This window comes from Bubalus kerabau, chromosome 4, assembly GCF_029407905.1.
Source record: "Bubalus kerabau isolate K-KA32 ecotype Philippines breed swamp buffalo chromosome 4, PCC_UOA_SB_1v2, whole genome shotgun sequence".
Lineage (NCBI taxonomy): Eukaryota > Metazoa > Chordata > Mammalia > Artiodactyla > Bovidae > Bubalus > Bubalus kerabau.
In genome coordinates this window covers 89,804,991-89,830,787 of record NC_073627.1, presented here as the reverse complement: position 1 = coordinate 89,830,787, position 25,797 = coordinate 89,804,991, and the positions used below count along the sequence as shown (strand labels likewise).

Genomic DNA, 25,797 nt, shown 5'->3' with positions numbered 1-25,797 from the left:
GCTCAACACTCAACATTAAATTTACTGTTCAGAAACTTCCTGGCTCACAACTAGAGACTTCTAAGTGATGGAAAGAGGGCAGTTAACATGTTGCAATGTTCTCTCTTTCAGCCATAACTTTTCTTCTAAGTTTATGGTTATGGTTTGGCTTTGGAGTACAAAACCGTAAAACTTAATTGAATATAAGTCAGATCAAGGTCTTTTCAAGCTGGACATAGTGTGAGTAACACAAATAGATGAATCAATACTTTTTTTTAAATTTCAGTTACAAAGACCTCAGTGGAAAACATAACTCCTCACTTATAAAATCTGCCCACCGTGAAGCTTATATTGTGTGACATACACACAATTAGGCCCATAACTATTATTATTAAAAATTAAAAGTATACTATAGAACTCATATCTAGAGGCCCAAAGTATAATTCTGATACAAATCTATGTCCTTCAAAAAAACCCAGAAATATTTGTGGGTGAAAATGCAGAAGAAAAATGACTCCCCCATGTAAAACCTTTTACCAAGTCACATTTAAATACATTTAATTCAATAAATACATTATACTTTCCTAGTCTAATTTCTACTGTCCTAGAAGTTAAGCCCCTTTTTATTATGACAGAATAATATCCACATTCTGATATTTTAGAACTCTTCAAAATGCTACTTTGATGTTATATTTTGCATCATATTATTGTAGTTGCATGCTCTTTTCCCAGTTTCTAAATCAACACTGTCCTATATTAAAGGTAGAGAGTGTGCCAACTACAGATTAAGTATTTAAGTATTAAGTATTTCAGCTAAGGCTGGATAGTTATGATGGTAATGGTCTCCCAACTATGTTCACTTCCTTTCCCTGGAACTGGTAAATATGTCCCCTTAAAAAGAAAAAGGAAGGTTGCAGCTCTGATTAAGTTAATAGTGAGATGGCAAGATATCCTGGATTACTTGAGTAGTCCCAATGTAGTTACAAGTGTCCTTGTAAATAGAGGTAGAAAAACATCTAGAGAGGAGATCAACAAGGATAAAGAGAACGTGAACAATACTATAAACCAACTAGTAGACCTAACAGACATATATAAAACACATCACCCAATGACAGTAAAGTACACATTCTTCTCATGTGCTCAGAGAATATTTATTCTCCAGGATATACCATAAAGCCACAAAACAGATCTCCATAAATTTAAAAAGATTAAAATCATACCAAGTATCTTTTAAAACCACTGTGGAATGAAACTATAAATCAATAATAAAAGAAAAACAAAATTTTACAAATATGTGAAATTAAGCACACTAAACAACCAATGGATCAAAAAATCAAAAGGGAAATTAGAAAATACTTTGAGATAAATAAAAATGTAAACACAACATACTCAAACTTCTGGAATGCAGCAAAAGCAGTGCTCAAGGGAAATTTATAGTTGCAAAAGCCTACAGTGAAAAAGAAAACTCTCTCTCAAGTAAATGGCCTAACTGTACCTAACGTTACTCAAAGAAAGAGAAAAAGAAGTACAAACTAAACCTAAAACTAGCAGAAGGAAGAAAATAATAAAGAATAGAGCAGAGATAAATGGAATAGAGAATAGAATAAAGTAGAACCAACAAAATCAAAATTTGGTTGTTGGAAAAATTTAACCAATCTTTAGCTATAATAACTTGAGAAACAAGACAGAGGATGCAAGTAACTAAAATCAGAAGTAAAAATGGAGACATTATTATCAAATCTCACAGAAATAAAAAGTGTTAAAGAATACTATCAGCAGTTAAAAGCCAACAAACTGGATAACATAGATGAAATGGACTGATTTCCAAAATCATATAAATTATCAAAATTGACTTGTGAAGACCTAGAAAATCTGAACAGGTTTATAACAAGTAGAGAGATTAAACCAGTAATCAAAAACACTCAACAAAGAAGAGTCCAGGACCAGGTGGCTTTACTAGTGAATTCTACCAAACATTTAAAAATTTTACAACAATCCTTCTCAAAATCTTCCCCAAAAACATAAGAAGAGAGAACACTTTCTAACTCATTCTATGAAGTCATCATTCTCATGTTACTGAAGCCAGAAAAAGACATCACAAGAAAACTATAAACCAGTATTTCTCATGACCATCAGTTCAGTTACTCAGTCACGTCTGACTCTTTGCGACCCCATGGACTGAAGCACACCAGGTCTCCCTGTCCATAACCACAGATTCAAAAAATTCTTAAGATATTAGGAAACCAAATTTAGCAACGTACAAAAATCATTACAGTCAAAAGCCAAGTGAGATTTATCCCAGGAATACAAGGTTGACTTAATAGATGAAAAATCAACTAATATAATACATTATTGTAGCATAATAAAGGACAAAAACCTATGTGGCCATCTTACAGATATAGAAAAATCACTTGACAAAATCCAACACCCATTCATGATTAAAATCTCTCAGCAAATCAGGAATAGAAGGGAATTTCCTGAATATAATAAAGGGCACCTATGAAAAATCTTCAACAAGTATCAAACGTAATGGATAAAGACTACAACTTGTAAACTAAAGAAATTAAAGGAGGGAAGTAGACTATTTGCTGATGACGTCATCCTATACATAGAAATTCTTAAGGAATACACACACATATGGACACACGATGAAAAACTACTAAAACAACTTCCTGCAAGGTTTAGGATGCAAGGGCAATACGAACCACGCAATTGTTTTTCTGCAAATTAGCGACAAGAAATCCAAAAGTAAATTTAAGAAAATAATTCCATTCACAAAGAATGAATCAGAATAAGATACTTAGTTCAACAAAAGAAGTTCATGATTTGCATGAAAAGTACAAAGCACTGCTGAAACTAATTAAAGAAGATATCAATAAATGGAAAGACATTCCACTTTCATTGATTAGAAGATTCAAGAATTTTTTGTAGAAGTGACAAGATAAGACTAAGATTTATATGGAAATGAAAGAATCTAGAATAGCCAAAACGATTTTTAAGAGAACAAAGTTTACTTACTATAAGGTTACAGTATCAAGATAGTATAGTATTTGCATAAAAATAGCCCTGAGGATCAGTGGAATAGAATTGAGTTCAGAAATAGAACCTGACATTTATGGTCAATTGATTTTTAACAAAGGCTCCAAGACAACTCAGTGAAGAAAACATAGTTTTCAACAAATGTTTGTACCAGCACTACACACACACACACAGAACTCAAAGTAGATCATAAGTATCAATGTAACAGCTAAAAATATAAAACATCTTGAAGAAAACATAGGAAATCTTCATGACCTTTGGTTAGGTAATGATATGTTAGATATGCTACCGAAAGCCCAAGCCATAAGAGAAAAACTGATAAATTGGATTTTATCAAATTAGAGCTTTTGTACTTCAGAAGACACCATTAGGAAGATGAAAGGACAAGCCACTGAGTGGGTGAAAATATTTTCAAATCGTATGTCTGATAAATGCCTTGTATCTAGAAAATATAAAGAAATCAATGTTCAGTGAGAAGACAGTCCAGTTACAAAAAGAGCAAAATTGCATATGACTGGTTAACAAGTACATTAAAAAGTGTTCAACATCATTAGTTATTGGAAAAATTAAAATCACAGTAAGTTACCATTGTATACCCACTAGAATGGCTCAGATTTCAAAAGACAGAGAAGGGAATTCCCTGGCAGTCCAGTCGTTAAGACTTGGCCCTTTCACTGCTATGGGCCTGGGTTCAATTCCTGGTTGGGGAATTAAGACCCCACAAGTCACACAGTGCCCTCCTCCCCCCAAAACATACAACATCAAGTGTTGGTAAATATGTGAAGAAAAATGTACAGCCACTGTGCAAAAGAGTTTGGCAGTTTCTTAACAGATTACATAAGCTTATCAAAGGACTTAGTGATTCCAGTCTTAAGAGTCTACTTGAGGAGTGAAAACATGCACGAAAACTTGAACATAAATGTTCATAGATGCAGTGCCACAACCCAAACAGGAAATAATCTAACAGTCTGGCAACCTGACAGCAGATAAATAAAACATGGTACCAGCGCACCCGGACTATTATACGGCAGTCAAAAGGAATTAAACAACAATACACAACTGAAACACAGATGAGCCTCAAATATGCCATAGTAAATGAAAGAGGCAAGATCTACCAGAAGATACACTGTGTGATTTCATTTGTATGAAATGCATGGAAATGCACATTTATAGAAACAAGTAGATTAGTGGCTGCTGAGGGAGGGGGTTTGTGAGTGAGGATTAACTGCAAATAGGCTTGGGGAACGTTGTGAAGGTGATGAAAAGGTCCTAAGATCAGATTGTGATGATGGTTGCACAACTTTGTAAATTTACAACAAAACACTGAATTATGTACTTATAGTATATAAACTATTTTCCAACAAAGCGGTTTTAGTTGTTAGAGGGAAGATAAGTTAGCCAGGGGAAAAACAATGAAGATTAAGCTCTTCTTTGATCACATAGCCTGCTGTGGTTACTTCTATTCCAGCAGTTAATAACAGTCTTTTCAAATCAGCTGCCTTATTCTCTGATTTACATTCCCTATTAGAAAGGTCAACAGAGCAAGTTGATGAATCTGGTAACTATTCTTTCCTGCTCAGGAAATTATTCCACATTAGGTCTTTAGGTGGAGTGTACCAGTCTTGGCCAACTGACATCTCAAGCACCTGGCACTGAGACCAGAAACAGAAATCAGGAAGAGCTGGAGACTACAGAGAACAAGGGCACACGATCTGCAGTTGCCAAGAAGATGTGGTTTGTGGGACTGCTCAGTGCACTCCAAGAGCCCCGTGTGAGAACTGGCTATCAATGTGCCTGCCAGTCAGCCTGAGGCAGGGAAGGGATCCCAGCACAGAAGAGGAAAGGGGGAGAGAGGACAGGAGGAAGTGAGGAGAGAGAACAAAGTGTTGGCAAATCACCCTGTTGCAGGCAATTTCTGCTACTCCAAAAACAGTATCCAACTGACGAGCCTCCAGAGACATGTGAAGGCCATTTGTATTATCAGACAAACTGAAAACACTTGGTTCAGGGCCCTAAAACTGTGAATCCTAGAACGTTATGATCACATTTCATAGCTGTGGGGAAAATTAGAAAAGGAAAGACTGGGCAGAGGTTCAAAGAAGAAATGCCTTCTGCCAAACCAGGTCACCTGAGCTTCCTGTCTAAGCATGGACCCAAGGAGAATGGATGAGACAAAGGGTCTTATTCGTGAATCAAAATTTACTTCAACAGCAAGGCAGGCTGGGACAGGATGGGACTGGGTTCACATCTCATTTGTATTTTTCCCTGTGAAAGGTGGAGGATGCAATAAGAAGGCTCGTCCCATGTATGTGTGCGTGGATGTTTTCATGGGCCAGGCAGAGGAAGAAGAGACACATGGGAGGAGGTGGTGCTCAGAGGATGCACTTGTTTCTTGAGGGCCTGCATGCTGAGCACTGTTGGGCACTTTTCCTTTATTTAGTTCCTCTGGCAACTTTGTAAGATGTGTGTTATTACACCTACCTGACAGATGAGGAACTGAAGCTCAAAAATCTATCCTACCTGTAAAATAGGTAACATTATCCATGATACACATTATTTACAAGTAAGAACTTCAGGCTCCAAATTTTGAATGGCCAGTATTATTATTGTTCAGTCGCTCAGTTGTGTCTGACTCTTTGCAACCCCACGTACGGGAGCATGCCAGGCTTTTCTGTCCTTCACCATCTCCCGGAGCCAGTGTTACATACTTAGTAAGTGACAGAGCTGGGCTTTAAATTTAGGTCCATGTGAGCCCAGAGCTCCTATTTTTCTTTTATAGCTCACTGCCCATTCAGGTTTGGATAGTTTAAAAAAATATTCAGCTTTTCAGCTTTGGCTCTATTTCTTGTTTCTGGATGATAATAAGCCAGCCAACAGTCCTCCTGGGAATTCTTTTCGCCTCTAGGGCTAGAAGAATAGAAAAACACAACCATGCCCTTGAAGCCTCACTAACAATCACGACTATAAAGGCTGGAGTCAGTGCTGAGAGGATATTATTAACAAATGGCTTAAGAAAAACCTTCAGAGCGTTTGCAGCCACCCACACCATTTGTAAAATCTGAGGGAGGAAACCTGATCCAGAAAATGGTTGGAAGGAAACAAACCCCAGTATCAGAAAAATAAAGAGGGGGATCATTGCCTTCAGACAACTTGTTTTATTGAGAGCAATAAAAGTGTTCCAGTTGATTCAACAAAAAATAACCAAAAACAAGGTCATATTTTAAAAGGCATTTACAGGACTGTGGGTTTCATTTCCTTTGCTTTTAGATCTTTAGCCTCTCATTCTGAGCAGCAGATGCGATGCTGTCGTATAAGGAAGACCACCTGCTTTCCAGGGCATCTCTGCAACAAATAGCTTTGAGGGAGAGAGAAGAAAGATCACAGGATGAAAAGGAAAGAATTAGAAAGGGGGAAACGGGAAATTAAGAGTTGGCTTAATGCACATCTTCTGAATTATTCAATTGCTAAAAAGCCGACAGATTTCTTTTGACACTTGACTGTCTCACAGTGTCGATATCCATATTCCACTTTTTAAGGACCTACTTAAAGAGAATTCTGTCCATCTGCACAGCCCAGTTTTGTGACATATTTATCTTTCTTTGCAAAATGGAGGCATAAAAAATTTATAGAACATGGGTATTAATTAAATGGTGTTTTAGTTGAGGAAAGTTGCTCAGCTTGAAAATGACTCCCAAGGGTGAATCTTTTTGTAAAAGAAAGACTCTTTTGGAAATTAAAATAACCCACAGTCACTCATCCTTCTCACCCACCACCACACACACACACAAAAAGGCTTAGTATTTTTAAGTTTCAGAGTTTCTAAAAATGTGTTAAAAACTTGTACTTGAGGCAACAGGTATGACTTGATTCACTTGAAATTATAACCTCAGGGGCTAATCGTTTGGAGAGAACTGTGTCCCCACATGCCAAGGGAAATAAGACATTAAGGGAATTATTCATACAATTCTGATCAAATTGACATACTCACCTGAAGCACACCAGTAATAAAAGTAACAACAGGAAAATGTCTACAGTTTGAAGTTTCAGGAAATAATTTGTTCTAGAAAGTTGTATTTTCCATATAGTGAAGGTTTTCTTTTTATTAGACACACAAATATTATTTTCAGTTTTAAATAGTTTTAAGATTTTTGTCAAATATATCATGCATTGCTTTGCCTTCTTAAACAGTGCTTATTTAGTTATAATTCATTCTATTAACACTTTTAAAAAGGATCTCAGAGAACTACTAAGCTATAGTCTAAACATAATTAGAACTCTCTTCGCTGTTGCAGGATCTTCATATTAAACATCAGCAATAGCACAAGACTATAATAAGGCAACGCCCTTAGGAAGATAAACATACTTGGTCCTTTACTCTGTGGTGGCCATATCCTCCTTTGGTGTTTTAATTCTTGTGTCTGCTTCTTGAAGTTGCTCTGTCTCTTCCCGTACTGCCAGGCAATCTCTTTTTGTTCCTGTTACAAGGCTCCCTCTGATAGTACCCTCCCTCTCTTAAAAACTATCACTTCTAATATTCTACAAGCTCAGAAACCAAATGATCCACTAGAACAAAAAGGTGCTAAGTAAGGACCAAGAGAGCACCTGCTCTTCTAACATATAGCCCAGCAACCAGAAAAAAGCAGGTTGGAATAGGATTTTTCTAAAAGTAGCATTGACAGATGACATTCAAGGTGCAATATTTGGGACATGTTTTTGTTTAGTCACTCAGCTTTTGGAGGGATGCAACACTTACTTGCATGGCTAAAGGAAGAGCCTTTGAGCTAGGCTGGAATTTTTCCTTTCTAGATTTTGCTGATGTTCTTGTGCCTATGTTTTCTGTGCTTGGGCATTCTTAGAACTTGAAACTCTTTGAAGAGTATTCTTTGCTTCTGTTAATGTAGTTGTTTAAAAGTGACTTCAATAAACACACCTTCAAATGTTGATTTTTGGGGGGGTTATTTAACCTCCTGGAATCTACTTTGCAAAATGAGCATTAGAACTCACATTTTTTTACCTGGGGCAGCTTGCTTCACTCAGGACACTGCCAAGATAAAGAAGTTAAGGTCTAAGCCTTTTAGCAAGGAGATTCTTCCACGGCGCAAACTTGGCTGTCACAGTACTTCCTATGCAATACCACCAATATCCTCTCCTCCCTTCAGAGGAGAAGAGAATCCAATCAGAGTCACACAAAAAATCTGAAAACTGTGGATGATGTAATGTTGATTTTGATGACATGTATGCCCAATAACCATAGCTTTCTTTTTGGTTATTAAATATATTCCAGATAAAATAGTTGACAATAATTGAGATCTGGATAAGTAAGATGTTTCAGCACTAGAGAGGACTAGATAAGTCAGAACAATTCTCTACTTCAACGCTCAAAACACAGATGAGGCTATTGCTTCCGTGGTATTACTGCCAAAATGTAGAAGCCAAATCTAATCATAATGAAATAAATAAATGCCAAATAAGGGCCATTTCTATAGAAGGCTTACACTCTTCAAAAGTGTCAAGATCAACAACGACAATCTTAGGAACATTTCCAGCCTGAAGAGTTAAGAGACATGTTTTTTAATCAAACCCCCCCCCCCCAAACCTTAAAATTGAAATATGAAGAGATTTAGGGCAACTCAGTAGGAGAAATATGGTAGGGAAAAATGAATGACTACCAATTCCTTTTGATAATACTGTATCTTAGAATTTGCTCTATTCTGATTCTAAAAGCAATAGATTCAGTTCATAAATGTTGTAGGAAAACAGTATATCACAAAACTACATTGAATCTCTTCTTCACACACTTTCATAATGATAAATCCTCAATCCAATTATCAAGATCCAAAAGTTTTCTTGAAAAATTCTTATATCTACGTATCTTTTAGAATGAGCTGAGATCATGGGCCTTCCACTTTCCAATTCTTCTTATAAGGAATTTGAAAATCATCACTCTGTTCTCACAACAAGTAAAAAGATAAACAGTCTGAAAAATCAACAACTCTCCTTGGATACATAAGAGAAGAGACAAAAAACAGATCTCTGTGCCCAAGATTGGAGAGACAGACAGGTGAATACAGGGAGTCACAGCTTACTGGAGTAGAGATTCATGAGTGGAAACCATCTGATTGGAAACTACTTAAGTTAAAACTGCTCAGGAACAAGTGCCAGGGCAGGAAAACCTAAAGTTTAATTGACAATTACTGCAAGCTTAGTGTGCACAATGCTGAGTGTTAAAAAACCTTCAGGTGACTTAGTAATTGGTAGCCCCTCCTGCTTTTGTCCCTGGAGAAGGGAAAGGCTACCCACTCTAGGATTCTTGCCTGGAGAATCCCCATGGACAGAGGAGCTTGGCGGACTTCAGTCCATGGGGTCGCAGAGTCGGACACAACTGAGCAACTAAGCCATGCTTTTGTAGGGCTTCCTAGGTGACTCTAGTAGTAAAGAACCCACTTGCTAATGCAGGAGACATAAGACTTGTGTTTGATCCCTGGGTGGGGAAGAACCCCTGGAGGAGGGCATGGCAACCCACTCCAGTATTCTTGCCTGGAGAATCCCCTGATCAGAGGAGCCTGGCAGGCTACAGTCCATAGGGTCTCAAAGAGATGGACATGACTGAAGCAACTTAGTAAGCATGCAGGCTTTTGTAAAATTTACCTCCAGAAACTTAACCATGTTCTCATAATGAATATTGAGGAAAATCTCTTCTGACAGGGAAAAAGTAAGCTGTTTGAAATATATCAGAGCATATTTTTTAAAGCCTGCTCTTAGGAGAAACTAGTTGGCTAGAGCCTAACATGCTGAGATGTTATAAGGGAAATGTCCAACTGCAGTCAATGTTAGCCTTCTACATGGAGAAAGAAAGTATTCAACACTGGCACATTCTAGCCATTCTGTGTCACCTAAGAGGGGAGAAAAACTGAGAAACAATTGTGAAGTTCACAATCCAGACACATAGGTTCACTAGAAGACTAAGACCTAATCATAGGATTATAAAATTCTTCTTTCCCCACACCATGCCACCACTTTACTAAATGCCTATTTATAGCAGTTCCTTTCACATAGTATGTCGTGTCCAACTATTAAGAAAAAAATTACAAGGCATACTAAAAAGAAAAAAAACACACACACACAGAATATGAAGAGACAGATCTGCACTGGGACGACCCAGAGGGATGGTATGGGGAGGGAGAAGGGAGGAGGGTTCAGGATGGGGAACACATGTATACCTGTGGCAGATTCATTTCAATATTTGGCAAAACCAATACAATATTGTAAAGTTTAAAAATAAAATAAAATTTAAACAAAATAAAATAAAAAAATAAAAATAATAATAAAGTAAAAATCAGAAGCAGGCATGGCAGGGGGATTGAACCTATCAGTCCAGAAACTTAAAACTGTTTTGATTAACATGTTAAGGGCTGCAATGGATAAAGTAGATACCATGCAAGAACAGAGGGACAATGTAAGCTGAGAGATGGAAATCCTAAGAAAAAGCACAAATAATTTCTAGACATTAAAAATATTGCAACCAAAATAAAAATTCCTTTGATTTGCTTATTCTAGACTAGAAATGGGTGAAGAAAGAATCCCTGGGCTAGAGGATATATCTATAGAAGCTTTTAAAACTATTGAACACAAAGACTGAAGAAAATGGAACAGAATGTCCAAGGACTGTGGGATAACTACAAAAGACGAACCATATATATAATGGGAATACCAGAAGGAAAAGAGAGAAAGGAACAGAAGAAACATGTGAAACAATATTGACCAAGAATTTCTGCATATTGATGTAACAAAATAATCCATAGATCCAGAAAGCTCAGAGAACAGTAAGCAGGATAGATGCCAAAATACCCACACCCAGGCATCTCATTTTCAACCCCAGGAAGTCAGAGAAAAAGCTCCTGACAGAAGTATGAGGGGTAAACAAACCTATAAAGAAACAAAGATAAGAATTATACCTTCCTTCATCTCACAAATCATGCAAGCAAGAAGAGAGTAGAATGAAATATTTAGTGTTGAGAGTAAAAACCACAACTACAGAATTCTGTACCCTGAACAGTTACCCTTGAAAAGTGAAGGTAAAATAAAGACTTGTTCAGACAAACAAATTGGAGGGAATTTGTTACCAATAGACCTACCTTACAAGAAATGCTTTAAAATGCTTTTTTATAGGGAAAGAAATTAATATGTCATAAACTCAAATCTTAAAGAGAGAATAATGTAAATAAATTAAAAACTTTTATTTCTCTACTTAATTGATCTAACAAATAATGTGGGCTTCCCCGGTGGTAAAGAATAAGAAAAAGTGGTGAGGTGGTAAAGAATCTGGCTTCAGTGCACTAGAACACCTGTAATGCAGGAGACAAAATGATCCCTGGGTCGGGAAGATCCCCTGGAGAAGGAAATGGCAAATCACTCCAGTAGAAAAGCGTTTATTTTTCTACTTATTTGATCTCGCAAATAACAGTTTGAAAATAACAATAGCAACAATGTATGTTTACATATTGGAGAAGGCAATGGCACCCCACTCCAGTACTCTTGCCTGGAAAATCCCATAGATGGAGGAGCCTGGTGGGCTGCAGTCCATGGGGTCTCTAAGAGTCGGACACGACTGAGCGACTTCACTTTCACTTTTCACTTTCATGCATTGGAGAAGGAAATGGCAACCCACTCCAGTATTCTTGCCTGGAGAATCCCAGGGAAGGGGGAGCCTGGTGGGCTGCCATCTATGGGGTCACACAGAGTCGGACACGACTGAAGTGACTTAGCATAGCATAGCATATATATATATAAAATTTGTGTGTTAAATGAATATAAGAGATAAGAGAAGGAATTAATATTATTTTTATAAGGTACTAACACTATCTGTGAACAGATAGCGTTATTTGATGGTGGACTTCAATTAGTTGTAGTTCCCAGGTGGCACTAGTGATAAAGAACCTGCCTGCCAATGCAGGAGATGAAATCGTGGGTTGGATCCCTGGGTTGGGAAGATCCCCTGAAGGAGGAAACAGCAACCCACTCCAGTATTCTTGCCTGGAGAATCCCCTGGACAGAGGGGCCTGATGGGCTACCGTCCATAGGGTCGCAAAGAGTCAGACCCAACTAAAGTGACTTAGCACTGCTGCTGCTGCTGCTAGGTCACCTCAGTAGTGTCTGACTCTGTGCAACCCCATAGATGGCAGCCCACGAGGCTCCCCCATCCCTGGGATTCTCCAGGCAAGAACACTGGAGTGGGTTGCCATTTCCTTCTCCAAGTATATTGAAAATTCTAGGGCAACCACTAAAGAAAAAAAGGAGTTAAAAATAGAAATATAATATGCTAAAAAAGAGAATGAATCAAATAAAATTCTTAACTAAAACCATAAGAGGCAGAAAAAGAATGGAAAGCAAAAATAAGAAAATACAAAAGTGACAAATAGAAAATAGTAACAGACATGGTGAATAATGGGTTTCCCCAGTGGCTCAGTGGTAAAGAATCTGCCTGAAATGCAGGAGATGCAGATTTGGGTTCAGTCCCTGGGTTGGGAAGATCCCCTGGAGGAGGACATGACAACCCACTCCAGTGTTCTTGCCCGGAAAATCCTATGGACAGAGGAGCCTGGTGGGCTCCAGACCATAGGGTTGCAAAGAGTCGGACATGACTGAAGCAACTGAGCACACACATGCTGGATAATAATCCAACTATATAACCATCACTTTGAATGTCAATGGTCTAAATATATCAATTAAAAGATAAGGATTGTGAGTGAATCAACAAGAAAGACTCAACTATATATTGTCTACAAGAAAAATCACTTTAAATAGAAAAACACAAGCAGATCAAAAACAAATGGATGGAGAAAAACACACCATGGTAACACTAATCAAAAGAAAACAGGAATAGCCATCTTAATTTCAGGTAGGGCAGACTTCAGAGCCTGGAGCATTATTAAAGATAAAGAAGGGAAACACATCATGATAACAAAGAATCAATTCTCCAAGAACACATAACAGTCTTTAATATGCATGTGTCTAACAACAGAGCATCAAACTACATGAGGCAACACCTAATAGAATTGCAAGGAGAAATAGACTGATCTGCTATCATAGAGACATCAATACCCATCTATCAGAAATGGACAGGCAGAAAATCAGTAATGACATGGTTGAGCTCAATAAGCCCATCAGTCAACTGGGTATAATTAAAATCTGTAGACTATCTCACTCAACAAAGGTGAAATACACTTTCTTCTTGAGCTCACATGGAACATTCACCAAAACAGATTACATTCTGGGCCATAAAACACACCTAACAAAATAAAGAATAGAAATCATACAACATCTGCTCTCAGATCCAGTGGAATTAAACCAGAAATCAGCACAGAAAGTTAATAGGAAAACCCCAAAATATGTGGATAACAAACAACACACTTCTAAGTAACACATAGATCAAAGAAGAAATCTCAAGAGAAATTAAAACATTTTGAACTAAATGAAAATATAATTTATCAAAATTTGTGGAAAGAAATTGAAGAAGGCACAAATGAATGGAAAGATATTCTGTGCTCATGAATTGGAAGATATTGTTGTTAAATGTTCAATATGCCCAAAGTGATCTACAAGAAAGCACTCTACATTTAGTGCAATCCTATCAGAATCCCAAGGACATATTTCAAGAAACAGAAAACACATTCCTAAAACTTGTGTGGAACCATATAAGACCCCAAATAGCCAAAGCAATTTTGAGGAAGAAGAATATAGCCGGAGGCACTCATTTCCTGATTTCAAGTTATATTACAAAGCTATAGGAATTAAAGCACGTTGGTATTGGCATAAAATAGACACAAATTTCAATGGAAGAGAATAGAGAGCTCAGAAAAAAAAAACCACACATGGGTATCAATTGATGACTAAGAGGCCAAGAATACACAATAGGGGAAGGACAGTTTCTTCAATTTTGGACAGCTACATGTAAAAGAATGAAAGTGGACCACTATCTCATACCATTCACAAAGATAAACTCTAAATAAAGGACTTGAACATCAGACTTGAAACCATAAAACTCCTGGGAGAAAACATGGGTAAATTTCCTGACATCAACCTTTGCAATAATTTTTTAATTTGACACCAAGAGCAAAGCCATCGCTGGCACTCTCTTTGAGGACTTGCATCTCTACCTTTGTCTTCCTGTAGCCACCGAAGGTAAACTTTTGAATCACAATTCTTTCCCAATCCTAATCAAGCTCCCACATTGAATTGTTGCCTTAAACCAGACTCTAAAACTCCATAAATATTCAAATTTTTCCCTCTGCCCTCTGAAAGGCACTAGAATTCTGTCAAGACAAGACTGCTTAGCCCACAGTTTATGCTTTCTACAAAAAGGTGAGAATACTTTCAGGGTGCTTGGACAAATATATTTCATGGCCAACAAGCTTACTAATGCCTCAAGCAATACTGAGCTTGAGAAATTGGAGTTGCATTCATTAGCAGAGGTATAGGGTCCAGAGTGGCAATTACACAAGTATTTGTACTATAAATATTACCTTTAGCATGGGAAAAATAAACTCAGATTTGTCTTATTAAGAGGTTGTTTTGATGATATTTTCAAGGAGCCATCATAGTACATTTGATTGAGTTTGTAAATGAACCAAAGAGACCTCAGGCAGCATATTCAGGTTAGAGAGTGTGTTTTGGCATAGCACAGCATTCCTGTGAACTGCTAAAGCACCTAACACTTTGCAAAGAATAACAGAGAGGCAAAGCTTTCCATGGAGATCAAATTATAAAGGCCTGATACTTAAAGTTTCTATTTAGTGCAAGAACATTAGGAAAGTCTGGACAGATGCACAGAACAATATATTAATATTAACGATTCATAGCAGCTAAGGAGCTACAAATAGTTCTTTAAAACGAGACTGTTCAGCCCACATTTTATGCTTTCTACAAAAAGGTGGAAAGAGTACTCTCAGCATGTCTGGACAAATTTATTTCATGGCCAGTGAACTTTCTAATGCCTCAAGCACACTGACCTTGTGAAATTGAAATTACTTTCATTAGAAGAGGTATAGACTCCAGAATTTCTAACCATTGCCATCACTATCATCAACAATGCCTCATCGTCATCCTAAAGTCATATCAGGATAAAACAGTGCAGTGGCTAAGGATGGAGGATTAGGATGGAGGGACTGTATTTGACATGTGAGATGGATATGAATCATTGGGGAATAGGAGGTGGACTGTAGTTGGATGAATAATGACCCACCAAATTTGTCATCCTAATTCTCAGAGCCTGTGAATGTTACTTTATAGGGCGAAAAGGGCTTTGAAGATATAATTGTTAGTATTGAGATGGGAAGATTATCCTATATTGCCTAGTTGGCCTGATGTAATTACAATATCTTTATGAGGGACATCAGAGAAGTCAGATAGATTATTAGAGTTCAGAGTCAGAAAGTTCAGATTATCAGAAAGTTCAGAGTAAGAGAAGGTGAAATGATGATGGAAGCAGAGAGGGGAAGGATGCCCTTTGAAGATAGAAGAAGGGGGTCATATCCAGGGAATACAAAAGTAGCTCACCTTAGAGCATTCAGAAAAAAGCAGCCCTGTTGACACTTGAATATTAGCCAGGGGAAACTGATTTTGGACTTCCGACTTCCAGAACTGTAAGAGATAAATCTGGAGTGGTTTAAACCACTAAATTTGTGGCAATTTGTTACAGCAGCCAGAGGAAGCTAATACAGACAGAGACATTATACACAGTTCCACTAACTAAATTCAGATACTACATTCATTTTTGACTTCTCATACTTCTAGGGTTGCATAACAAATTATTATACATGTGAAGTCTTAACACACATGTATTATCTGTTTTCATAGATAAGGAGTTCAGGCATGTCTTAGCTGGGTCCTGTGTGTTGGCTGGGGGTCTCATCTGTGGCTTGAGATCCTCTTCCAGCTCCTGTGGTTGTTGGTAGAATTCATTTTCTTGCAGCTGTAGATCTCATGATGTCTTGGAAATTGTCTGTTTCTTCCATTTGACTCCTAGAGATTCTCTTTTAAATGACTCATCTGATTAAGTCAGGCCCATTCAGGATAATCTTTCTTTTGATTAATTAAAAGTCAACTAATTCAGAACTTCAATTAATCTTCAGAATCTTCTCAACTTTGCCAGGTAATATAACCTAATTATAGGACTGATATCTCATTCTATTCGCAGATCCTGCTTAAGCTCAAGTGGGGGGGGTATCATATAGCGTACATAAGGCAGTGAGAATATTGGGGGCTCACTAGAATTCTTTATAACACAGACACATAAAATGTCATTTTTAAGACATTTTAGATGACATAAAATCTTAGATTCCTAAATTAAAATTCTCATACTTCTAGGATTTACAGAAAATCTAATCCTAGCAATTGAGGAAGTTATTTTTGTAGATACATAAATATGTTTTAGTGTAAGTGTAGATACACAAAATACGAATAAAGTTTTACATCTGTCTATATATATTCTTTGGCAGGTCAGGAAGTGACAGTTAGAACTGGACATGGAATAACAGACTGGTTCCAAATAGGAAAAGGAGTACGTCAAGGCTGTATATTGTCACTCTGTTTATTTAACTTATATGCAGAGTACATCATGAGAAACGCTGGACTGGAAAAAAGACAAGCTGGAATCAAGATTGCTGGGAGAAATATCAATAACCTCAGATATGCAGATGATACCACCCTTATGGCAGAAAGTGAAGAGGAACTCAAAAGCCTCTTGATGAAAGTGAAAGTGGAGAGTGAAAAAGTTGGCTTAAAGCTCAACATTCAGAAAACGAAGATCATGGCATCTGGTCCCATCACTTCATGGGAAATAGATTGGGAAACAGTGGAAACAGTGTCAGACTTTATTTTTCTGGGCTCCAAAATCACTGCAGATGGTGATTGCAGCCATGAAATTAAAAGACACTTGCTCCTTGGAAGGAAAGTTATGACCAACCTAGATAGCATATTCAAAAGCAGAGACATTACTTTGCCAACAAAGGTCCATCTAGTCAAGGCTATGGTTTTTCCTGTGGTCATGTATAGATGTGAGAGTTGGACTGTGAAGGAGGCTGAACACAGAAGAATTGATGCTTTTGAACTGTGGTGTTGGAGAAGACTCTTGAGAGTCCCTTGGACTGCAAGGAGATCCAACCAGTCCATTCTGAAGGAGATCAGCCCTGGGATTTCTTTGGAAGGAATGATGCTAAAGCTGAAACTCTAGTACTTTGGCCACCTCATGCGAACAGCTGACTCATTGGAAAAGACTGATGCTGGGAGGGATTGGGGGCAGGAGGAGAAGGGGATGACAGAGGATGAGATGGCTAGATGGCATCACTGACTCCATGGACGTGAGTCTGAGTGAACTCCGGGAGTTGGTGATGGACAGGGAGGCCTGGCGTGCTGCAATTCATGGGGTCACAAAGAGTTGGACATGACTGAGCAACTGATCTGATCTGATCTGAAGAATCTTAGCCCAAAAAATCAAATTATGAAACAAGCAATCCACTGGAGGCCTAGGCTCAAAATTCAGATCTCAACAATTCTTGCTTAAAGTTCTACCCACTATACCATAATATAATCAGTATTTGATTATCAGGAAACACATTATAAACTCAGAATTCAGATTTATATGGTGTTGATGTCAATAATTTCCAGCAGGAGACTATAATACAAGTCCTCATAAATGCTGGTGTTTTCCCTTCACGCCCCAAGGGAAGCTTTAATCATCCAACATGATCAAATAAGTGCTAACACTGTGTTCTTATTGCCTTTTTGTAGGTATAAGAAGTTGACATGGCCTCATTACTCAATGCACACACACTATTTATGAGGTTCATGTCCTGACCATTTAATCATGGAGCCCAATAATTTATTATTCATTTAGGACAATTAATAGTTTTGTTGACAAATCACTTTGAAGCTGTAATTTGGCATTCCTGATTAAATCATGGCCAGTAGCCTCATGAAACTAATCAGGAAGAAATAAGAAAAGGGGAGGGGGAGAGACAGACAGACAGAAGCAGAGAGGGAGAAGAGGCGAGCAGGAAGATAGGACTTGTATCTTTATTTTTCAGTCTTTTTAGTCATAATATTTTCTGGTAGAAGCCAGCCTGTCAGTACAGATCAAGTTTTTATTCAATATGCAGACCCTCTAGTCATAGTAGGGATCTAGGAGAATTAGAATTTTCTCTAACATCCCATATTGCTTCTATTTTTCTCTCCTCATTTGTCTTTTCCTGGAAATCAGAATTTCTACTGCAACTCTACGAAACTCTAGGACAGAAGCTGGGGGCTGTGGCTTCTGGTTTCAACTCTGCCTCTAACAGCTTATGTGATCTTGGCAAATTATTGTTGGCCTTGGTTTTGCATCTGAGAAATATCAGAAGATTTTTAAACTCCATCTAGTTGTAAAATTGTATGATTCTCGATTGAACTGAATCCAAGTGAAATTCAGTATCTATTTAGTGAAACATTATTTTGTATCACAATTTTGGTATTACTACTTTTATTGCTTTTTAATAGCTTGGAGGCAACTCATATTAACTATAACAGCAAAGTAGAAATGAAATTGGGAGCAGAAATAATGATAAAACTGCCATCTAATGAGCACTTAGTATGTGTCTGGTGCCATGCTAGGTGCTTTAAACACTTTATTTACTCCTCAGGACAATATTCTGATAGGATTATTACCTCTACTTTACAAATGGAGAACTAAAGGCATCTTAGAATGGTTAGGTGACCTCCCCAAGCTTGCATTGCTAAGCTAGTCAGCAGCAGAGCTCAAATTTGAATCTATATCACTAGAGTCTGAAGACTGTGCTTTTGAGGTTTAAGCTCTTCCGATATCACCTGCTCCATTCACTTGCATTATGGCCAATCAAACCCAACATTGTTAGACAGTGAGGTTACCCAGACTAGGCAGCATATGCTGTTGTTCACACTCTCCTTCCCACACCCTTTGGAGCACACCAGTGGGAGACTGAATGGCTTGCAAGTGTGGGCTTATTCCTTCCTGCTTTCAAAAACTCCACAGGGTCTCTGTTTCTCTTGTCAGCATCACCATGGCTTTAAGAATCAGGGAAGTTCAAAGGCAGATCTTCCTCTGGAAAAATCTGGAAGACTGCACTACCCCAGTCCAAACTACTTGCCCTTGCTAGTGTACAATTGCTGGCAGAAAGTGACCTATCTTTCTTTCCCATTTTAAAAGAAATTATTATAGAATTAATACATGATGTAAAATTTAAGACTGATTAAAAGGGTAAAAGTAAAAAGTTAGAGCCCCTAGAATGTGATACTTGGATGAACATGAGAAATCACCCTGATCCTGGGAAAGGAGAATTCTCAGACAGCAGAGGATGAGATGGTGAGACAGCATCACTGATGCAATGGACATGAATTTGGGCATACTCCACGAGATAGTGAAGTACAAGGAAGCCTGGTGTGCTGCAGTTCATGGAGTCTCAAAGAGTTGGACATGACTTGGCGACTGAACAACAACAACAAAAATATGCTGGTGAGTTTGTACAAGTCACTCAGTTCCTCAGTATGGTAGGAATAGAACTGGTGCCTAGTTCTCTGACTCTCCTGCTTTGGGGCTTTTGCTACTGCTGGGCAGTTCTGATTAAAGAAAGAACACAATATACACAAGAAGAGAATGCCAGGGAAGGACCAAGGTAGAGATTGAAAAAACCAGACATTGTAACTGCAAGCCAAGGAGTGCCAGAGAGTGACTCACAATATACGTTGTCCTCTTCTTTCAGTCCTAAGGGAAGACCAGCCTTCAGCTGAGTACCTCTTGCCTCCTAGTTGCCCCCAACTTTCTGGGGGGAAATATGAGATGGGGAGAAGCTCAGAGGCATTTTTTAAAGTCTCATTCATAGCTTGACCAGATGTAGTAATGCTCTGACATCAAAGAGTTAGACATCCTTTGCAGCTGAAGAACTTTGGGGAGGAAGAGACCTCTATTACCTGGAAAAGCTCCCAAGAGCCTCCAGTGGCTGCAAACTTGATTTCTACGATTCCCAGGTCAGCCCTAGTGAATCCTTTCTGATATTTTCGTTTGTTTGTTTCTTCCCAACTAGCTCACTCTCTGCCTATTCTCTCTGAACATCCCTTCCCAAACACCAGGGAGACAAAATAATACAGATGCAAGAACTGATTCAGAACTGGAGTTTAGGCTCCCTCAAAGACAATATGTAGGGTGTATGTAAGTGCTGGTGAAAGTGGTGTGCAGAGGGGCGGAGCTCTGGGAGAAGGTGTGGGGTTTGTTCTCTGGCACTGGATGGCACAGGGTTTTCCAGTAGCCTCTGGGGAAAAGGGTTTTTTCCAGCCTGTTAGCATCCCTGTTCTTTATGGGTGCTGGTGGAGGGAATCCCCACTGGCCTCGTGCTGGTCTGGCGTGGCCAAGCCTATGTGCTTCACATTCACTGTAAGAAGTAGGAGGGAGCCTGAGCAGAGTCCCTTGGTGGGAATTATAATTCTTCTATCCTCCCTAGAGAATATTTCTAGGGTCATTAAAGGACTCCCCATTGCTTTCAGCCTCTCCCTTCCAGGGTGGGTATGGAGGAAATTAACCAGAACGGCAACATCAGTTGTTATTCCATGTTTGGCAGCTCAGTCATGTCCAACTCTTTGTGACCCCATGGACTGCAGCACGCCAAGCTTCCCTGTTCTTCGCCAACTCCATGAGTTTGCTCAAACTCACATCCATTGAGTTGGTGATGCCATCCAACCATCTCATCCTCTTTCATCCCCTTCTCCTCCTGCCTTCAATCTTTCCCAGGATCGGGGTCTTTTCTAATGAGTAGGCTCTTTGCGTCAGGTGGCCAAAGTATTGGAGCTTCAGCTCCAATATTCTTTGCAATGAATATTCAGATTGATTTCCTTTTGGATTGACTGGTTTCATCTCCTTGCAGTCCAAGAGACTCTCAAGAGTCTTCTCTAATACCAGCAGCATCAGAGCAGCTCCTATTCTACCCTCTGCAGAGAGCCTGGCTCTGTGCTCAATGTGAGGCTTCCAGCCCATCTCCCCACGGGTGAAGTGACCTGAAGCCTGAAGAACAAGATGGTGACATTCATCTTCTTGTCCTTCTTCCCTTCTCCAATACAAAAATAGTCTTCAGAAACTCTAGCTGTGAGATAGGCACCAAAATCCCACTCAGGCAGGCCGTGAATGTGAGCTGGCTGCTTCCAGAACCATTCCACACTCCTCCAGTCCCTTCCTACTACTCTTTCTGTGCTAAGCTGGCTCCCTCTCTCCTCTGCTTTCCAGTTAGCCTCTGACCTCTCAAGTTGCCTACCCTGGTTGCTCTGACCTTTTCTTTTTTCTGCAAAAGAGTCCCTCCCTGTCCCTAAATCTTCATCAGTAAACACTCCCCATGGCACCCCTCAGTCTGTACTTAGGAAGAAAATAACTGGGAGATAAGCTGAAATAAAGAACAGTAGACAGTTTCTAGTGAGCTTGACATGGCTATGCTCCCTTGAGTATGTATACCTTAAAATACTAGTATCTTGATGTAGTGAATTAAATGCTTGTACTTGCATGCTAAGTCACTTCAGTCATGTCCGACTCTTTGTGATCCCATGGACTGTAGCCCATCAGGCTCCTTTGTTTATGGGATTCTCCCAATGGGACTACTGAGTGGGCAAGAATACAGGAGTGGGTAGCTATTTCCTTCTCCAGGGGATCTTCCTGACCCAGGGATCAAACCCACCTCTCTTATGTATGTCTCCTGCAGAAGAGTTCTTTACCATTAGTGCCACCTGGGAAGCCCCCATGAATTAAATGGTCCCCTTCAAATATATACCCATACCCTAACCCCTGGAGCTTGTGAATATGACCTTATTTAGAAAAATGATCTTGGCATATGAATTAATTAAGGGTTTTGGAATGAGATTATCCTGGATTTATCCTGGTGGTCCCTAATCCACTGACAAGTGTCTTTAGAAGAGAAGAAACACACAAGGCCATGTGAAGACAGAGACTGACGGGGCAGAGACTGGAGTTTACAGTCACAAGCCAAGGGTCTCCTGGAGCCACCAGAACCTTCCTAAACATAACCACGCTTAGCAGGTTTTTGCATAAGTCTTCCTGCAAGTTGCTGAGCAAATATCAGCTTACGTGTGCTTATTCTTTTGTTTAACACAAGTGGGATTATATTATCCTGTCTTGCCTCTTGTCTTTTCCACTTAGTATATCATGGATATATTACACATTGGCCATAAAAAGATTTGCTCACCTTTTGATGACTGTAATATTCTCATTGTATGGCTCTATCACAATTTGACTATTCTCTATGGAAGAACATTTAGCTTATTTCTAGAGTTCTGCTCTTTTAAATAATGGTACGATCACAACAGTATACATACATCTTTGTGGTTTTGGCAACATTTTTTAGAAATGGAACAAATTTTTTAGAGTAGGTCAAAGGGCATGTCACCCAGTTAGCTTCCAGAAGGATTGCACCCAGTTTTACTTTCACAGGATTTGAGAGGACCCAATTCCCAGGTCACTGACCATACCAGGTACGATCAGCAATTTTAACTGCTACTGGCCTGTATTTTTCATATTTTTCATGTTATTGGGTGGGATAGGGAGAAAAATATTCCATGCCTGGGAATTATGACCTAAAACTCAAATAAAAATTCTAATTAATGTTATTTCTTCCACCTAAGGGAAAATATCCTCCCCAGACAGATTATATTGTAGCTTTATTCCCTCAACCCTGACATGTACTGTTGGGTTAACCCCAGCTGTTCCTCATCACCTTTTAGGGGATTCTCACTGTGACCTGAAAAATATTTTGACTTTTCAAATCCTGATATGATGACTTGAATGGATTTCATGCTACTCCATTAATCTTATGCCAGAGAAACTTGTCTGTAGCACATCGTACCTGAGGTCTCTGTTCCAGTTGGCTCAGATTTTATTTAGGGCTTGTTTGACGTTGATTGACAACATTCCAGGAAATAAAGATGCAAACTTGATATCCTCAACCAGAGTGCCTGCCAGAGAAACACAGGCTGCTGTATTTCTTTGGGATAAATTGCCTCCTATTAACCCTGATTTTGTGTTTGTGCACTTAAGGCTTCTCAGTTGCACAGCAGCAGATCCAGGTCCTGAAACCTCCTTTTTAAGCTAATTTCTGATTCCCAGACATGTCACATGGAAAGAATATGTTGGAGTGCCCCACATAACCTCCGTCTTATTGCAGTTTAGTCACTCCTGTTTGCAGAGCTTTGTGACTGACACCCAAGGCAGCAGATGTGAGGTTCTGCAAACCCACCGTTCTCCTTGCTCCTTGCCAGGAGTGCTGTAGCCCGAGATCCCACCAGCTGCCACGTTCTGTGGTGATTTTCTCTCTGCATGGCTGTTCCCCAGCACTATTGCCAATTGGCTGCCTGTCAGCACTGTGAGATGTGCATGTTGCTGTGCTCTGCCCTCCTTTCCCATCTCTTGACGTTTGGCTGTCATCTAGAGATGGAGAGAGAGGATGCTCTGGATATCCCACCTCTCTTCCCCATGGTGGGGGTGGGGGTATGCTGCTGGCTGTTTCTTAGAAATGGACTTTAACTTAGCTTTCTAAGAACCAGTTAAGAATGTCACACTATGTATATTTTACCCAGTAAAACAGCCCCAAACAAACAGAAAAACAAATTAACAGCTGAGTGTGTGTGTGTGTTAGTCACACAGTCATGTCTGACTCTTTGCGACACCATAGACTGTAGCCCACCAGCCTCCTCTGTCGATGGAATTCTCCAGGCAAGAATACTGGAGAACCCCTTTCTCCAGGGGATCTTCCTGACCCAGGGATTGAACCCATGTCTCCTGCTTTAGAAGCACAGTCTTAATCACTTGATGGCCAGAATGTCCCATTATTTTGCTTCCAAAAAAGCCACCAAAATAAGATATTTGATCTGTCTGCTCCTTTGCATTATTATGTGTCTTAATAGAAAAACATGAGGGCAATCAGGCCTCGCCATGACATGCCTTCCTTGATGTCTAGGGTGCTGGTTAGCTAAGCTAATGAGGTACTATACTGTTGGTACTGGGGATATTAAGCATAGTAGATTTCACTGGGGCAGCACGTGGTGAAATCATGAATTTGAGCTTCTGAAACTTTTGTCTCTTGATTACAGTAGAGTCATGGATATTTTCTCCTCTGTATCCCCTCTAAGCTCACCTTTTATATCACTATATAGTATCAGATCACATGAAGTCAGGTGGGAGGCATGATGAACACAGCGCATTGCCAGACCTTTCGTTCTTCTTAGCCTTGCTACTTCCTCTCTGGAGTTTCAGGGAAGGCTGCCTTCTACCTCTGATTTCCCCTTCTTAGCAGCTCTGCAGCACCTCACACCTGAGAATAAATAGCAGACCACATCTTTTTCATACTGCAGCTCAGGTATGAAAGGAACCTGAAAAAAAGGTGAAAGAAGTAAGAAGTGTGCCAAAAATTGGATAGAGGTCAAAGATGGAAGTGAAAAGAATCACGAAAAAGGATTTTGATCCTGGCAATGTGGCCTGATTGCAGTACCTTCTTCTGTACTGTATTAGAGATGCATTAGCAGCTGAATCACCATTTCCTTGGCCTACTGGTGTCTGGAAATCATTTTAAATACCATTTAGTAGCATTTAGGTTATTTTATGATAACACAGTACCCACTGAAAAGATTATTAAACTCGTATGTGCAGTGGCCTGGGAAAAAAAAATAATAAACCTTATCTCTTTGAATGATAATTCCCACAATTGCCCCTTCAACAATTATTCATTTAAAAGCCCTTCTGCCTACATTAGAACCTGAGATAAATTGGCATATGCTAATGCAGGGTTCTGCTGTGGGTTTCTCCTTTAGGAGTTCAGGCTGTCATTACCTACCAACTGATGCTCAGAATCCTCTACCCCATTCCCTTTAGCTTGTTGTCACTGTTACGTTGTTTACTGTGAGCCAAAGTCATTTCTTTTCTATTCCACATACCTATCGCTCCTTTGACAATGGGTTTCCAGGGCAATATTGCAAATAATAAGCCCATGGTCAGAGCTCTCTTGCTTGCCTCCCCAGGTAATACCTCATTGGGAAATAGATCTCAGCCTTTCACTATGGAATGGGGGGATTTTGTAAGAAGCATCACTTTTCACGGCTCACAGAAGCCCATAACTCACTGGAGGGAGATAATGTTGTCAAGCGAATCCTCAGCTTCTCTGTGGATCCCTGAAAGATGAAGCAGGTTAGCCGTGTGCTAGATGACTCGGTGTGCCTTGGGAGAGTCCACACTGATCATCTCTCCCCAAGGCCAGATCTGGTGACTTGTATGTGTTAGTCACCCAGTTGTATCCAACTCTTCATGACACCACAGACTGTAGCCCACCAGGCTCCTCTGTCGATGGAGTTCTCCAGGCAAGAATACTGGAGTGGGTTATCATTCCCTTCTCCAGCTGGTGACTCAGGGTAGCCTGTAATTGGCTGGGAAAATTGGGAAACACTACAAATCAGAATTTCCTTCCTCCGTCCTTTCCTTTCTGTTTTCCTGCTTTCCCCAGAGCTGATGATTAAACATTTGCCACACCCAGCCACCTCAACAGACTCTCTAGCATGAAACAGTTCCCCAGACACAGCTGGGCAGAAACCAAGACTTGTTCACTGCTGGAGGTTCACTGTGCAAGTGGGCTGCCGGTTCTCTTCCCTGGGTAGCAGCACCAACTCTCTCCTGGCTTATTATTTCTGGGCAACTTATTCAGCCCAGTACCTATACCTTTAGCTTCTCACATA

General features: G+C 39.5%; 1 long non-coding RNA gene across 2 annotated transcripts; it reads right to left on the bottom strand.

The window, feature by feature from the left end:
* Positions 1-5,226: 5,226 nt before the first annotated feature.
* On the bottom strand, positions 5,227-25,472 carry LOC129649950 (uncharacterized). 2 transcript variants are annotated; one of them, XR_008713450.1, is made up of 4 exons: positions 25,191-25,472; positions 24,210-24,444; positions 22,923-23,031; positions 5,227-6,373 (listed from the first exon to the last, which is right to left on the bottom strand). It is a non-coding gene; the product is annotated as an uncharacterized LOC129649950 (long non-coding RNA). The 2 variants fall into 2 exon arrangements; XR_008713449.1 differs by having other exon boundaries at positions 24,210-24,386.
* Between the last annotated feature and the right edge of the window lie 325 nt (positions 25,473-25,797).